A 13,505-nucleotide genomic window follows, 5' to 3' on the forward strand; every position below is an offset into this window, starting at 1 on the left:
CAAATTTGGGGACCATTATACACCCCACCACAGGGGCTGCACAGAAAGACACCAGACAGGTTGGCAGACGCTCTCAGCATCTCTGGTCTCTTGCACCAATTCGGTCTTGCATGGCACCCGAAACCCAGGACACTCACACCTCTAAAGTCTGGCATCCCCAGGGAGCCAGCATACCAGCACCCCCTTCTCTCAAAATCTGAAGGCTGCAACCCTTGCAGGGCTGTTCCTCCTAGAGCTGGCATTCATCCTTTTCTTGTTAAACCCAGTGCACCATTAGCTTGGTGGGTGTAAAAGCCTACATTAAAAAAAAGAGGCAATAGAAGAATTAATCTCGTTTTCTGGAGCTTGGCAACCCCCTCCAGTATTCTTGCCTGGGAAATCCCACAGAGGAGGCTGGCAGGCTACAGTCCATAGGGTTGCAAATTCGGACGTGACTTAACTAAACAACAACTGGAGCTTGGGGCAGGACAGGTGAGGGTGGAGAGGGTCTGTGGCACTTCCTAGTAACGTGTATACACTCATCTGCAAACAAGACTCTGACTTTCTGATCGCAGAAGAGCACTCGTTGAGCCAAGACAAGGGCAGTGCTGGCCAGTCATTCAGTCTGTTGGCAGGGAAGAGAAAGGCTTATTGGGAACAGCAGGCTTCTTCATTTAATTCCTCCCTCACCGCCAACAATTCTTTCTGGGTACACATTCCTCTTGAAAGGGCTTGTGCCAGAGTTGAGACTTACTTCCAGGAAAAGCTGGGGTTTGATGTAATAATGCCAGTCACCCGGATCAGTACCCTGGCTTAGCTTCGGCAGGAACTATTAAACATCAGCTGATTTCTTGGACTTAATAGGAAAAAAATGCCACACCTCATTCTCTAGAATGTTAAGGCACCTAGAGTAATAAATACACTCTATCACAATTTATAACAAATGCATACATTTTTAAAAATGACATGCAGTTGACTTACGATACTGTGTTATTTTCAGGTATACAGCAAAGCATTTGGTTATACGGCTATATTTTTATCTATATACATATTTTTTCAATTCTTTTCCATTACAGTTTATTACAAGATATTGAATATAGCTCCCTGTGCCATACAGTTAAGTCCTTTTTTATTTTATTATTTTAAAAAATATTTATTTATTTATTTGGCTGCTGCTAAGTCGCTTCAGTTGTGTCCGACTCTGTGCGACCCCATAGACGGCAGCCCACCAGGCTCCGCCGTCCCTGGGATTCTCCAGGCAAGAACACTGGAGTGGGTTGCCATTTCCTTCTCCAATGCATGAAAGTGAAAAGTGAAAGTGAAGTCGCTCAGTTGTGTCCGACTCTTCACGACCCCGTGGATTGCAACCTCCCAGTCTCCTCCATCCATGGGATTTTCCAGGCAAGAGCACTGGAGTGGGGTGCCATTGCCTTCTCCAATGCATGAAAGTGAGAAGTGAAAGTGAAGTCGCTCAGCCATGTCTGACTCTTCACGACCCCATGGACGGCAGCCCACCAGGCTCCTCCGTCCATGGGATTTTCCAGGCAAGAGTACTGGAGTGGGGCGCCATTGCCTTCTCCAGCAGCTCTTAATTGCTGCATCCTGGATCTTTAGCTAAGGCATATGGGATCTAGTTCCCTGACCAGGGATCGAACCCCAGCCCCCCTGCATTGGGAGCTTGGGGTTTTAGCCACTGGAACACCAAGAAAGTCTCTAACTGTTTTATATGTGGTAGTGTGCATCCGTTACTCCCATTCTCCCAATGTGTCCTTCCCCCGTATGATGTATCTTTAACGTAAACATTTGGAAATCAAAAAGAGTACATGGTACAAAATATTAGGTTAAGAAATTACATGTTGATGTTGTTGAGTCACTAAGTTGTGTCCAACTCTTGCAGTCCCCTTGATTATAGTCTGCTAGGCTCCTCTGTCCACGGAGTTCTCCAGGCAAGAATGCTGGAGTGGGTTGCCATTTCCTTCTCCAGGGGCTCTTTCCTACCAAGGGATTGAACTTGCATCTCCTACACATTTACTAAAATCAACTTCCTTGCAACTAACATAAAAACCAGGTTGCTTAATGTCCAAAGATGCAATACTATCTGAGCAAAGAGAAATCCAATTGGATTTCTGCTCCAGACAAGGGCAACTTTGGCATTTGTTGGGCCCTTAGTACTTCCCCATTGGCCCAGTGGTAAAGAATCAGCGTGCAATGCAGGATACTCAGGAGAGGTGGGTTGGATCCCTGGGTGGGGAAGAGCCCCTGGAGAAGGAAATGGCAACCCACTCCAGTATTCTTGCCTGTCAAATCCCACGGACAGAGGAGCCTGGCAGGCTACATTCCATGGCGTTGCGAAAGAGTTGGATGTGACTGAGCACGCATGCAGCACACATGAGGGGCCCTTAGTTTAGCTAACTGACTCTAGAATTTTAATTTATTCAGAATTTTTAAATTTAACAAATACACACAAGCTCTTATCACTGTTTTTCCCTTTTATAATAATATTTAATCACTCTTATGAATCTATAAAACATTGAAAAATAATAAAGAGGAAAAATTCCCCCGTAGTCTTACAACCCAGAAATAACCACATTTTACATCCTGAAATGTCTAAATTCTTGAGCACCATTAAAAAGCAAGGAGGCAACATTATTTCACCATTTTTGAGGAGACTGGAGAAACCACATCAGGATGGAATAGAAAGGAATCTTTTGCTTCTCACATGCTTGTTTTTCATGACTGCGCAAAAATCAGGCTGCTTATGGTTTTAGGGGATTATACAGATAGTTCTGACTCTGCAAAGTCCCACCCGTGTCTTGAGCCATGTGAACCACGTCTCCTGTATTGGCAGGTGGATTCACTGAGCTGCCAGGGAAGCCCTTCAAGGTACCGTTCACTCTTCAGCAACCTTCGGACTTAAGCCTTTGGTTGGCTGACTCCTTTCGGGCATGACCATGCAAAGTCACGGGCATTTGTGCCGCAAGCCAAGACCTGGGGGTTAGCCTACAGTTCATGGTGTTACATGCCTGTGAACTTCCCTTCTGTGGTGGACTCAAACTATTTTCATCGTTTTCATCTTTTCTTAAAGAATTTTTACTGGAGTATAGTTGGTTTACAATGTTGTGTTAGTTTCCACTGTATAGCAAAGTGAATCAGTTACATAGACACTTAAACCCACATTTTTAAGGATGCTCTTCACAGACAGGCCATTGCAGAGTACTGAGGAGAGTTCCCTGTGCCACAGAGTAGGTTCTCATCAGTTATCTGTTTTATATCTAGTGGAGTGTCAGTCCCAATCTCCCAGGTTATCCCTCCCCTGCCCCCTCTCCCTCTTGGTAACTGTAAGATTGCTTTCTACATCTGTGACTCTATTTCTGCTTTGTAAGTTCATTTGTCCCATTTCTTTAGAGTCCACATATAAGCGATATCGTAAAAAAAGAAAGATTGTCATCATGAGATTTCCTTTCCTTTTCCCCTTGAAATCTCAAACACCATACTTAGGTGATCTACATAGAAAACAAATCAGAACAAAACAAGCATAAACTCACTTCGGTACATTTGTTAGTGATGGCAAGACCTGAAAGGGTCCAGGAGGTGATGCGCAGAAAGCAGAAGGTTTTCAATCCTGTGTCTTTCCCCCTCCTTCCCACGCTCCTTCCTTCCTCATGCCATTCCTTCCTTTTTTCCTTCCTTCTCGCATTCATTTAACAAACATTTATTAAGCACCTGCTCCATGCCAGACCCTGTTCTGAACACAACAAAGACTCCGAGTTGGTGGTTTACGTTTCAGTGGAGGTGACAGAGGGCACCCGGGTGAACCCCCAAATGCAGCGCCTAGTGTCTCGGACGACGGTGGACCTGGGATCCAGAGGATGGTGGGTCCGACTGGACTCCATCCCAGGTGACCTCAGGGTCTGCAGAGCGGACGCTGCAGGAATCCCTTCTCTCTCTCTGTTCCAGCATTGGCAGCCGGTCCCCAGTTGTCTGGACCCTCCGTGTGTGTGGGGGTGGGGTGGGGAACCCCAGGTAGGAACTGAGGGACCCCTTAAGCTGTGCCAGAGAGGTACAGCTTTTCATAGTCACCTACTGTAGCTTGGAGGGCTTCCCCAGTGGCTCAGTGGTATAGCATCCACCTGCCAGTGCAGGAGACGCAGGTTCGATCCCTGGGTTGGGAGGATCCCCTGGAGAAGGACATGGCAACCCACTCCAGTATTCTTGCCTGGAGAATTGCATGGATGGAGGAGTCTGGTGGGCTACAGTCCGTGGGCTTGCGAAAGAACTGGACAAGAGCGAGTGACCAAACAACAACCGTAGCTTGCAGGAAATACTAACTCAGGCGCCTGGGAGGTGTTCCCCAAAGGTCAGTTCAAAGGGTCTCACCATGAGCTCACATTCCCACCACCTTCCCTGACTTGGGGGAAGACCCCTTGCCTGACAGCCTTGGCTTTTCCAGTGTAAGTGGCGGGGACGGGGGGCACCCTTCTCTGCTGTCATTGTCCCAGCCTAATACCCAGGGACCCGGGTACAGCCGTAAACTCCTCCGTACTGCCCCCCGCACCCCCAGATGGCACGGGGCACCTGTGCAGAGGAAGCCTCAGAACCGTCCTGGTCAACGTCACTCAAGACCAAGGGAAGCTCTTGTTTTTTTCAGGTGGACATCATACTGCTCCAGGAAGCAAACAGTCCTAAAGAATTTGGATTCTGACGAAGCCAACTAACCCTGAAGTGTTGACTTACTCAAGTTTCCACAGAGAGGAATCTATTTACCTGTTAACTCCTCAGCAAATATTTATCAGCACTCCCTCTGTGACGGGCATCATTCCAGAGACTTGAGACCAGGCACTGTAGCTAAATGGAAACATCAGCATAGCCTCCAACCTGCATAATTTAATAACTGTCTGCAAGAAAATGTGTCATTTAAACAGGAAGAAGGCCAGTGGGCAAAACAAATTACTGAAAATATCTGCACTTCCTGACCTAGATAAATCTCTCCACCAGCAGAAAGAATGCACCTGTTAGAAAAGTGGGCACTGCTATCTGCTGGTTCCGTGACACCCGGAAACAGAAGCATCGCATCACTTTTGCTATGTCAGTCCAATCCAGTCCATGTCCAACTTTCCAGGGCTCTAGTGTTGGGCAAGAAGGCAAAAGGAGAAGTGGGCAGCAGAAGATGAGATGGTTAGATCGAACCACTGACTCGATGGACACGAATCTGAGCAAACTCCAGGGAACAGTGAAGGACAGGAGGGCCTGGCAGGCTACAGTCCACAGGGTCACAAAGAGTCGGACACGACTTGGAGCCTGAACAACAGAAGAGTTGGACAAAGCCCAGGAAACGTGACGAGAGCGCGCTGGCATTCAACCTGCTGGGTACACAGCTAAGATGCTCACCGATCCGTTCAAAGTGGGTGAATCCTCATCCATTGTGCGGCCCCCCCCGAACATCCCTAGCAAACCCGGGTGTCCACATCCGGGTCCTGCCTCCTCCGGCCATCCAAGGACCTGCCCCCAGCCCCACATGCTCTTCCCCGCGGGAAGGGAGGGGCCCTTGGGTTCCCTCCAGACGGTCCTTTCGCAGACATTTCCCACGCCCGTCTTCCACCCCAAACTGCAGCAGTGTCAACATCAGGGCAAACGCAAAGCAGAAGAGACCGTTTCTAGTCCATGAATTAAATTCCTCTTTAGTGCCCTCGCTGTAAAACAGTTTAGTCTTATTTCCGAGAATTAAAATACCAGCCTTCGGCTCAACCTTGCCTTTAGAACCCGCCGTGGTGGAAAAGGAAAGGACCCCACAGGCGACAATGGAAAGACTGAGGAGAGATGATAAAAACTATGACGGGGAAGGCAGCGCTAGGACGTGACATGTGTTTGTTGTTACTCTTAAAAAAACAGCATAGATGTAGTTGCTTGTGCCGGGGTTCAGCCTCCACAGGATCCAGGGGATACCCTCAGGATGAACAGCGTCGGCAAGAGAGAGAGAGAGAGAGAGAGAGAGAGAGAGAGAGAGAAAGAGAATGACCAGACGGGGGTGTTTGCAGGGTCTGGCAGAGTCTGGCTATGCTTTATTTTTTACCGTGGCTTTTATACCCTAAATTAGTACATTTCTAAGGGGAAGATAGTTTAACATTACATCAGCTTGTTCTTCACGAAACCAGGGTGTTTTCTGCATACTTCTTTGTTTATGAGGGTCTTGTACATTATCTTCTGGCCTTGGGGCCTATTGACATTTTATGACCTAGGTGAATGCACAGCTGTTTTCCGTAATCTATTCTTTAATGAACACAAAGGTCAGTCCTTTTGCAGAAGTTATCAGTTAAATTTATCTAAAAGGTTTACCACACAAAGACTCTGCAGCTCCAGTGAGGCAGCCCCTGTTTAGCATTCCTGGTTAAAATTAACAATTTTAAGTTCTTATTTTTCTAAATCTTTAACTACAACCACTTTTAGAATAATATTTTTATGTTCTCTAATAGGGCTTCCTCACCCCCAAAGGGCTCTGTGCCTATTAGGGCCTTTATGCGATCAGGTTCTTTATGCTGTTTTATGATTAGGGTATTATGAGCAATCATGCATATTAGTACCAAGGGCATAAACGCATTTGCCAAACAAACTAAAATACCAGCAAAGGAGTTTGAATTAAAACACTCCTTTCACCCTGGATAATCTCATAAAATACCACCACCCGGGAAACTTATTGATTAAAGTTCTAAGTTGATTCTTATTTGGAAAGAGATCGGGGAAGGCCTTCTGCCTGTGTCACAGAAATTAGGGAGTAGTCTACTGAAGCAAGCATCAGAAAGACAGATGTCATCTTGTCATCTTTAAGGTGAGCACCGGGGGCAGCTTTTCGGAATCCCTGAAAACCTGATCCGCCTTGCCTGTCAGGTTTTCTCCTCATGACCTTGTCATGGGTGGGATCTCAGGTGCCGGCTCCCGGCATGCTTGCCCATTATTTAGAGGGATAATTTTTTTTTGTACTTAAAACACAGCACTTATCATAAAATGTGGTTTTCCTTGAGTAACTGTCATTGGGTCCTTTTTTTTTCATGTAAAGTGTATATTTCGGATAATTTTAGGTTTACAGAAAAGGAGCACAAGACAGTACAGGGCTTTGTATGCCCCTCATCCAGTTTTCAGCTTCTCTTCAAGTTAACATCTTAGGTTTGTCAAAACCAGGAAACCAAACTGACACCTCATTATCAACTGAACTCTACACTTTAGTCGGATTTCATCAGTGTCCACATTACTGTCCTTTTTCTGTTCCAGGAATCAGTTCAGGGTACCATATTATATTACACTAGATTCTTTTTCAAGTGGCAGATATAGAATTACTAAAAGGGTAAAATTAATTATACGTTTTCCTGTTGGTGTTGAAATTTGGACATATTTCTTTTTGAGTATGGTTTGCTTTTTGAAAATAAACCAGATAAAAAAGACAAACACCTGAATTTGTCCCTTACAAGCAAGCTATTTCAAAGAGGGGAAACTTGATTTTTATTTTTAAATATTTAGTGGCTTTCCTGGGGGCTCAGATGGTAAAGAATCTGCCTGCAATTTGGGATACCTGGGTTCAATCCCTGGGTTGGGATGATCCCCTGGAGAAGGAAATGGCAACCCACTCCAGTATCTTACCTGGACAATCCCCATGGAAGGAGGAGCCTGGCTGGCTTCAGTCCATGGAGTGGCAAAGAGGGGGACATGACTGAGTGCCTGAGCACACAGCATGGTTTTATTTTTTAATACTTAGTTTTATTTATTTATTTGGCTGTGCCAGGTCTTAGTTGGGCTGTTCAAACTCTTAGTTGTGGCGCGTGGGATCTAGTTTGCTCACCAGGGATCAAACCTGGGCCCTCTGCATTGGGAGCATGGAGTCTTAGCCGCTGGACCACCAGGGGAGAAACTAAACTTCCTTATAATCTCAACAGGCTTTACTTTCCAGTTGTGCGCAGTGAAGAAACTTTGGGGGTGATGGGCACTCATTCTTTTGATTGTGGGAATGGTTTCACATGCGTAAAAATGCATCCAGGGGCTTGCCTGGTGGTTCAGTGATAAAGAACCCTCCTGCCAATGCGGGATACACGAGTTCGATCCCTGGTCCGAGAAGATCCCTCATGCCGTGGAGCGACTAAGCCAATGTGCCATGTGACTGAGCCTGTGCTCCCAAGTCCAGGAGCCGCAACCACGGAGCCTGTGTGCTGTAACCGCTGCATCCCGAGCAGCCTAGGATCCACGCTCCACTGGAGAGTAGCCCCCGGTTGCGGCACCAAGAGAAAAAGCCCTCACAGCAATGAAGACCCAACACAGCCAAAAATAAATACATTTTAAAACTTAAAAACAAAACTCATTCGAAGGTACATTTCAAATGTGCACAGCTTCATGTATACCAGTTACACTGCAATCAAGCTGCAAATAAAGAAACAAAAACATTGCGTGTCATGTTTAAGACCTTAAGATAGGGTTGCAAAATGCTTTGTCAATGATTACCAAGGCATCAGATCAATCTACATGTTCCAGGAGTCAAATTCTACCTTTTGTAAAACCTCAGTGAGAGGACACTTTAACTCTAAAGATGTTCCATCCTTAACGTGAATTAGGAGTTCCTCCCTTGGAAATCAGACCTGGATCCATATGAAAAATAATCCCAGTTTAACTCTAGTGGCTCTGATCCCTTAAGGTGTTTCCAAGAACTGGGGAAACTCCAGCATCTCTTTGGGTTTGGCAATACCGACAACCCAGTGATGTCATATGCAAACTGGGGTTCACCCTACCTGCCTGGCCAAAGGTCACCGGGGCTGATAAGAAGTGGCAATGTGGAAAAAAAAAAAAGTGGCAATGTGCCAAGAAGCCAAAGCCGTCTCCACTGAGAACTGGATATGTCACATTTCAGGCTCGTGTTGAAGGATTTTAAAAAACCGAATAGATAGAATAAAATAATTAGGTCCTGGGAAAATACAGTAGATATAACGTGTGTGTGTGTAGTCACTCAGTCATGTCCAACTCTGTGTGACCCCATGGAGTGTAGTCCACCAGACTCCTCTGACCATGGGATTCTCCAGGCAAGAATGTTGGAGTGGGTTGCTATGTCCTTCTCCAGGGCCTCTTCCTGACCCAGGCAGGGATCAAATCTGTGTCTTTTATGTCTCCTGCATTGGCAAGTGGGTTCTTTACTGTCTGAGCCAACAGGGAAGCCTCGAAACACAGGTGCACAATTCTAATCCACAAATCCAAAATCCAAAGATCACAGACTTTCATAACTCACTGTCTGAGTTAACACAAGGCTATATAGGTTTTAATTATGCCAAGCAGTGTGAAAGGCATGCGTTTGCCTTGAGAATGATAAATGGTATGACTATCATTGATGTAGGCATGTGTACCCTACACTGTTGTGGGTACTAAATGGTATCACCCGCAGCAGGTCACTTTTTTTTTTTTCCTTAATTAGGTTTTTAAAAAAGCTTTTTATTTTTATATTGGACTATAACCAATTAACAAGGTTGTGATAGTTTCAGGTGAACATCCAGGGAACTCAGACATACGGAAACATGTGTCCATTCTCGGCCAAACTCCCTTCCCATCCAGGCTGCCACATATCATTGAGCAGAGTGCTATATGTATAAAGGTCAGGCCGCATCTCTAAAACCCCAAATTGCAAAACATGACTGGCCTGAGGTTTCCAGGTAAAAGGCTGTGCGTCTGTGCTGGTAACCACTCCCATTGATTACACCTCTGTACATGATACATCTTGGGGAATCTGCTTAGTCACCTTGTAAAGACTCACTTGGCTTCCCCGTCTTACTTCAGGCTCTCCATCAGAAGTCAGGGTCTAAATTGGAAATAACATAACCCATCCTAGCTAGAGCAGATGGAAAACAAGTGTCTGAAAGGGTGTTAGGAAGCAGAATCCTTGAGGGGGCAGAAACCAGATCTGGGGTACTTCATGGTCAATGGTCTTCATATCACTCTGGACATTCTACTGGACACATTCTTTTCCTACAGCCTCTCGAACACCGAGGTGATGAACTGGGTGATTTTTGCTCTTGTGGTAGGAAAAAAAAAACTTGTCAAATTTGTATCTTTTAACCATGAATGAGGTTCACTATCTTTTGTTTAGGAACATTTGCATTTCCTTTTCTATGAACTCTCTGATCACATCTTTAACCATTTTTTGGAAAACTCCAAAATGTTCTTAACAAAATGTAGTCAATCTCATACATAGTCAAAAGATACAAATCTGACGAGTTTTTTGATATGTATTAGTGATGTTAGCCCCTTCAGTCATATGTGTTGCAAATACGTCCCCCAGATCATATTTTGTCTTTTGAATTGGTTTGTGACAAGTTTTCCCATATAGAAATGAGTAATTTTTAAAATTAATAATTTTAGAACAATAAAATACTATATAACTGGAAATGAATGAGTCAGAGCCAAGTTGGCAGATAGAGACTGAAGCCTTTGTTGGAGCAAGTGAAAAATCTTAGGGGCAGGAGGGTGTGCATAGCACCCTCCCATTCATAGATAAAAGAATATGGTTGTGCATGTACTGGATATCCTGTAAAGATAATGCTGATACTAATAATACAAGGAAATACTAATGCTGGTTCAGGGCATTGTCTCTGTGTGCTCATAGACCTTTAGACAAATATTTTTTGAATTTCATGATCTGTGGATATGTTACCTTCTAAAAAAAGATCTATCAATTATTTAATGCAATTAAGTTAAAGTGATAACTCTTCCCTTTCTGCTTCTGAATTTTTTGTTTCCTTAGAAAGAAATGGATTCTGTAGTTTAACGTTGTTAGCAGATCCATTCATGTTTCCTTCTAAGACTTTCACTGTTTTGTGTTTATTTAATTGTAATTCATAGTTATGTAAAGAATAAAGTTAGGATGCCAGTCCTGTTTTTCCTTTTGGCATTTTAATTGAGCTACTCCTGCATATAGAAAATCATTTGGTGAGAATGTATGTATATTAGAAGAACCAAGGGGATCTTTCTATTTACTCAAGTCTTCTTTTGTTTTCCTCAAAATAATCCCTTATAGTTCTTGCTAAATTTATGCCTCAGCATTTCATCTTTTGATGTGCTGTTATGACTCTAGAAGAGATCTTTTCTTCCATCATGTTTATTTGTTTTTCTAATTGGGAGTGCTTTTTAATGTTTTTGTCCTTCTGAAAGAAGGTGTAGGTATTGGAAGTAATACATGTACAGCTTTTTAAAAACCGAGAGGTAATTGACATATAACATGGTGTTAGTTTTAGGTGTGTAACACAATGATTTGATATATGTATATATTATAAAATGATTACCACAACAGGTTTAGTTAGCACTCATCACTACAACTTCTTGTTTGTGTGTGTGATGAAAAATTTTAAGAGCAGCTGTCTTAGTACTTTTCAAATGTACAATGTTGCTAACTCCTAGTCTCCGAGCTGTACATTATGTCCCCAGGACTTATTCATCTCATTATGGAAATGTGGCCCTTTGGACTGCCTTTCACCCATTTTGCTCCCAACCTTATCATCTGTCTCTGGCAACCACCAGTGTCTTTTCAGTATCTAGGAGGTGGTTCTTTTGTTTTGTTTTAGATTCCATGGTGAGTGAGATCATACAGTATTTGTCTTTCTCTGTCTGACTTATCTCATGGTGCATCTGACTTAGCATGATGCCCTCAACGTTCATCGATGTTGTTGTAAGTGGCAGGCTTGCCTTTTTTTTATGGATGAACAATATTCTATTGCAGCCATGGTATCAGTTTGAACTGGTTTTGTTTCTCTGCCGGAAATTTGCTTGTTACAGATCACGTTTGCAATGCGTTCCACGACTGAATGTCCTGACTGCTTCTAATTCTTTTCTCATTTGATTGTCTTCAGTTCCTGCCCTTCACTCTCACATTGTCTTCAGCGGGAGTGACTTGGCCTCCTCTTTCACCTGCCATCACGTAACATTCGGTTCATCCGAATAAGCCCATGTTCTTGTGTGATGTTTCCACGGACGGACCCAGATGACACTTTGGTGTTTCCAAACAGCGGCACAGCCTCAGCTGGCGGGGGATTCAGGCACGAGGCTTCGGATGGTTGGCATTTGTGATTTTGCCTTTTTGCCCAGTCTGCTCATGAACAAATAGATGGCTGCTCCTCTGTCTCCAAGCTCTGGACAGGACTTAGACTGGATGGCAAGGTGGCCAGTTTACAGCACTGGTTACTTAATGCATCTCCCCTTAGCGTGCTGGGAGGGCCACCCCAAAGGAAAGTGGTATGTGAGCGGTAGGATTCTTTTTTTTTTTTTTAAATATTTATTTATTTATTTGGCTGTGCCGAGTCTTAGTTGTGGCACTTGGAATCTTCGATCTTTGTTGTGGCCCGGGAGATTGCAACATGTGGGCTGTAGCTCCCTGACCAGGGATTGAACCCTGGCCTGCCTGCATTGGGAGTGCAAAGTCTTAGCTCCTGTACCACTGGGGAAGTCTGGAGCAGTAGGATTCTGAAGAGTCTTACTCTTTCCTGGAAGGAGGTGGGCCCTAAAAATGTGCTCGGGGCTAGAGGATGGGGGACCCCTAGGACAGATTTCACTGTTTAACTCTGGAGTCAGTTTCACCATCCAAAATGGCAGAGCAAGGACTGGAAATTCTTGAGGATTTCAGCGACTCCATAGGAGTCAAAGGGGAGAGATGACTCATTAAGGAGGGACTTGGGTTTCTCAGCTGGTGGTTCCCTCAGGGGCGTCCCCCCCCTCCATCTTTGGGGCCAGAGAAATAGGAGAGCAAGTTTCCCAGAGGGAACACTGTGGGACAGTGAAGGGGCGTGAACTGCTGGGTCCCTCGGGGAAGGTAGACTCTCAGGACAGGGAGGCTCTGGGCTCCTCCTTGGGGAGGAGAGGGAGGAACCGTGGCCAGGAGGTGAGCCCAGACCCTTGGTCCTGGTCTCTGCCCCACACACCCACTGGGCAGGACCTGCCCTCCTGGGAGCACTTTCCACTAAAGCTGGAGAAAGGTCAGATGGCAAAGGAAGGAGGTGTGATGGCAGCCAAAAGGCCCTGAACACGCTCAGCAAACGAAGCTTGGATTCTCCTGACGGCAGCGTCAGACAGACCTTGGAGCGCGTCACCAGTCAGCCCCAGAGCTGGTGAAGCGCCAGCGGGAAAGAGAACATCAAGATTTGTCTCTTTCAAGGCATGCATCTTGTAGAGCCCACACTGCGCGGAGCCCAGGCAGTTATGCAATTGCCTTGTCATTTGTGCTCAACCTGCTTCATGAAAATAGCCACCTGGCTCACATCACACCATGAGCTGCTATGTGGTTGACGTGAGAAGACACTTTTACCAGTGGTTACAGCCCTTCGGATTTTTCACCGTTGAAGACAAAGCAACATGTGGTTATTATGTTATAACCACACAGTATCAAAGGTTGCTTAGCTAAGTGTGAAAGTCATTGTAAGCACTGCAAACATCAAGAAACTCAGGAAACTATTCCTCGAAGCTGTCTGAATACATCCAGTACTGGGTAAAAATCAAATAGGTTCTTCTCAGGTTAAGAT

The sequence above is a fragment of the Cervus elaphus genome, chromosome 31 (genome assembly GCF_910594005.1).
Source record: "Cervus elaphus chromosome 31, mCerEla1.1, whole genome shotgun sequence".
Taxonomy (NCBI): Eukaryota; Metazoa; Chordata; class Mammalia; order Artiodactyla; family Cervidae; genus Cervus; species Cervus elaphus.